This window comes from Etheostoma spectabile, chromosome 8 (assembly GCF_008692095.1).
Source record: "Etheostoma spectabile isolate EspeVRDwgs_2016 chromosome 8, UIUC_Espe_1.0, whole genome shotgun sequence".
Taxonomy (NCBI): domain Eukaryota; kingdom Metazoa; phylum Chordata; class Actinopteri; order Perciformes; family Percidae; genus Etheostoma; species Etheostoma spectabile.
The window spans coordinates 28,419,442-28,423,861 of record NC_045740.1 but is presented as its reverse complement, the minus strand read 5'-3'; the positions used below and the strand labels follow the sequence as shown (position 1 = coordinate 28,423,861).

At 48.2% G+C, this 4,420-nt stretch overlaps 1 protein-coding gene across 1 annotated transcript in view; it reads left to right on the top strand.

Annotated features, from left to right (window-relative positions):
• The window catches only part of LOC116693558 (uncharacterized), a 20,880-nt gene that overhangs the window by 14,293 nt on the left and 2,167 nt on the right, over positions 1–4,420 (top strand). The gene's annotated exons all lie outside the window — the stretch shown is intronic.

Below are 4,420 nucleotides of genomic sequence, written 5' to 3'. Positions count from 1 at the left end.
CAGAAATTAAGGTAAGGACATTGATTTCCCGGTAGAAAAAAAATGTAACTTGTACCATTTTTCTTCTTGTAAAAATTTGAAACGGGTCAGTTTGACCCGAAAACCTTACAAGGGCTAAACTGTTATGGGACATAACAGGAGGAGGACCCAAAAGCAGAGGCGGGGCAGGCGGGTAGAACTCTAAAACGTGTTTATTGCAGTCCAAGGGAAAACACAGAAAAGGCAAAGTCCCAAAAAACATCGACCAGGACGGAATCGCATTGTTCCTCTTCAATCCGGTTCGACATATCGGCCGAACCCTCCTTTCCAGCACCTTGGAGTAGACTTTACCAGGGAGGCTGGAAGTGGATACCCCTCTGAATTGGCAACACCCTCTGGTCCCCCTTTTGAAGAGGGGAAACACCACCCCGCTGCCACTCCTTAGGCACCGTCCCAGACTTCCACGCAATGTTGAAGAGGCTGTCAACAGACAGCCCCTCCACACCCACGAGCCTTCAGCATTTCTGGACGGAATCTCATCAAATCCTGGGGCTTTGCCCGCTGTGAAGTTGTGTTTGACTACCTCAGCGATCCACCGGGAAATGACGACAATCCCCATCATCCTCCAGCTCTGCCTCCACAAAGAGGGCGTGGTGCAGCTGGATTTAGAGTTCCTAAAGTGCTCCTTCCACCGCACCTATTACCTCCTCAGTTGAGGTCAACAAGGTACCACCCTTACTGTATACAGCTTGGATGATCTCTCTCTTCCCCCTCTGAGGTGGCGAACGGTTTTCCAGAAGCACCTTGGTCGCCGAACCGAAAAGTCCTTCTCCTATCTTCTCCGAACTTCTCCCACAACCCCGCTTTGCCTCTGTCACAGCAGAGGCTGCAGCCCTTTGGGGGCCGTCGGTACCACTGCAACTGCATCCCGAGTTCCTCCAAGAACAACATATCCCGGAAAGACTCCTTCTTACAGTCGACGCTCGCGCTTCTGACCACGTCGTGTCCACCAGGGTGTTCGTGGGTTACCCCCTGCCGCTAGGCAACCTAACAACCCTAAACACAGACCCGCTCACCGCCGCAGCTTTAGCAATGGAAGCTTTGAACATGTCCACTCAGGTCAATGCCCCCAGCCTCCACAGGGATGCACGAAAAAGCTGCCGGAGGTTGTGAGTTGAAAGTCTTCGGGACAGGGGCCTCCGCAACGTTCCCAGTTAACCCGCACTACTCGTTTGGGCTTACCAGGTCTGTCAGAGTCTTCCCCACCCCCCTGACCCAACTCACCACCAGATGGTGTCCAGTTGACAGCATGCCCCTCCTCTTCACCCAGAGTGTCCAAAAACATACGGCCTCAGATCAGATGAAACGATTATAAAATCGATCATTGACCTTTGGCCTGGGGCTTGGTACCAAGTACACTTATGAGCATCCCTATGTTCGAACATGGTGTTTGTGAGTGACAATCCATGACTAGCACAGAAGTCCAACAACAGACAAACCACTTCTGGTTTAGATCAGGTCAGGCGTCTCCCCAATCACCCTCTCTCAAGTATCTCCCATTTGCCTCAGTGTCATTGAAGTCCCCCAGCAGAACTATGGAGTCCCCTACTGGAGCCCATACAGGACCCATTCAAGTCTCCAAGAGGCCGAATTACTCCGAACTCTTGTTTGGTGCATATGCACAAACAACAGTCAGAGTTTTCCCCCCCATCCACCCGCAGGCGTCGGGGGCGACCCTCTCGTCCACCGGGGTAAACTCCAACGCAGCGGCGCGTCAGCCGGGGGCTTGTTAGTATCCCCACACCCGCCCGCGCCTCACAACCATGGGCAATCCGGAGTAGGACAGAGTCCAACCCCTATCCAGGAGAACGGTTACCAGAACCGAGACTGTGCGTAGAGTAAGCCCCCACCAGATCTAACGGTTAGCGCTCCACCTCCTGCACAAGTTCGGCTCCTTCCCAACAAGAGAGGTGACATTCCCGTCCCAGAGCAGCCTCTGCGCCCGGATTCTGGTCCGTCGAAGCCCCTGACCTTCGCTGCCACCATGTAGCAGCGCACCCGACCCCTTTGGATCCTCCAGGTGGTGGGCCATGGGTTGGAGGGAGAGGTGTCCAGCGTACGCGCTTGTTCGGGCTGTGCCGACCGGGCTCGTGGCAAACCCGCCCAAGCACGCTCGCTCACGAGCCAACCGTCTGGGCCTGGCTCCAGACGGGGCCCCGCCCGGCTTCCTCCGGGCGGGGTCTCTCTATCCCTTCCTTGTTTTCGCATTGGAGTCTTTGAACCATTCTTGGTCTGGCCCGCCTCCCCTGAGACCTCTTGCCATGGGAGACCTACCAGGAGCACAAAGCTCCAGACAACACAGCCCTCAGGTTCACAGGGACACACAACCTCTCCACCACGATAAGGTGATGGTGCCCGGAGAGGGGCCTGCAAACGATCCAGTGTAAATAAGCTGATAAAACCTTAATGACATCATCAGTGTTATCATTTCCCTCCAGAGTCACAGGAGACATACAGCTGTTTTCATTACACAAACTAACAGTGGGGAAAGTGTTTTTAACACATGTAGCCTGTTAAATTACCTGCAGAAGATACATTATTTGTCCATTGACTGAACACGATAAAATTAATAAATTTGAGTGCATTTAGTATAGCTGTACAGCCTTACTTGCATACTAGCTGATGAGCGAGTGCAAAAAAATGCTAACCCTCCATGCCTTTATATACATTACCCCCTTTTTTACAGGGATAGTTCAGATCTTTTGAAGTGGTATGTAGGCGTGTTTCATAGACGCATCACTTACAGTAGAGGTTTGGCACTTTTCCCCGTTGGAGAAGCAGGCAGGAATATACATGGAAGCTAAGAAACGTGCAGCTTGTGGACCGTGGCTGTATTGTTTAATTAAACGTGACACTAACAGTACGTGTCTTCCTGTGAATCTCAAGCAGTCACTCGTCTTACACACCCCACTAACTTTTTTTTTTCTTTCTTTTTTTACAGATGCAAAAATCAAAGTAAACATAGCAATAGGGTTACAGAAGATTTCTTTAATTATTACAACGTGCCGCGGAGTCCTGCACCTTCCCAAACAATCTTGTCGTGCTCAAAGAGTGGTCATGGCGGTGTGACCGTAGGCTAGACCTACTACAGTTCCAGAACACCTTAGGACAATATCTAACCTGCGGAGGCAAGCCGCTGGAGTAGGCCTATACACCGGAGCATTATCATCGGTTAAATGCCAAGCACTAATCTGTCAGAGTGGAAAAATGGTTCTCCCTGTCAGTAGTGCAGTCTTTTCTTTTCTTTTTCCTTCTTACAGAAGAACTTACTCACGTCTTCTATTCGATGAGTCTATTGTCTCAGGTTTGGAAACATCATTAGAGATCCGGTTATTAAGAGGACTTCACATGCCTCATATTCAACCTCAGAAGCATCGCCTGACGTTCCCACCTTACCCTCTTCCAGGTAAGGAATGATGATGAATTAAATTTTAATAAATGTCTTTTGATCCATTTTGGTTTATTTATACTCAAAGTCCCATCCACTTAAATGTTTTTTGGTTTGCCTTCAAATGTGCTGACCTTGACAATCTGACTTGCATCTTTGCAAGGTTTGTCACAAGAGGAAAGACTCAGAGTCTGGACTGAGAACTCTTGTCTTGCTATTTATTCTGGGATAGGGGCTGATTGATTGATAGAGAAAGTAGTGGTGTTGCAACTCTCTCTCTCCCTTCCCCCTATGGATCTGGATAGAGGGGAAATAAGCAGTGGCTTGTTTTCTTAACCCTTGTATTGTCTCACTTTTGGGACCCTCCGTATCCCTTGGGTCAAATTTCCCCGTGACTTATTGGGGTTTTAAAACAATTGGAAATAAAGTTTGTACTTCATAATCTATAACAACTATTGTCTTTCACTCAATTTCAAACACTTAGATAACATATTTTGTTTAGGGATGCAATCAGTCTCTACTAGCACACACTTAAAAATGGAGTGGGTGTTTTTTTTTGTCATAAGGGTTATAATTATGTTAAATACCACATGGAAAAAAAAGTGTAATACCAGAACAATTTTCTGAATTGAGTCAGAAATACATGTTTATCACAGAAATTAAGGTAAGGACATTGATTTCCCGGAAAAAAAAAATGTAACTTGTAGCCATTTTCTTCTTGTAAAAATTTGAAACGGTCATTTGACCAACAAACCTACAAGGGCTAAACTGTGATGGACATAAACAGGAGGAGGACCCAAAAGCAGAGGGGGCAGCGGGTAGAAACTTAAAACGTGTTATTGCAGTCAAGGGAAAACCAGAAAAGGCAAAGTCCAAAAAACGGTAAACCAAGGAACAGCAAAAAAAAAACCAAAACACACACAGAGCAGGGCTGGTTCCAGGGGAATACTCACAGAGGCAAAACAAACGGTACGGAACGGAAAACCCGGGAGC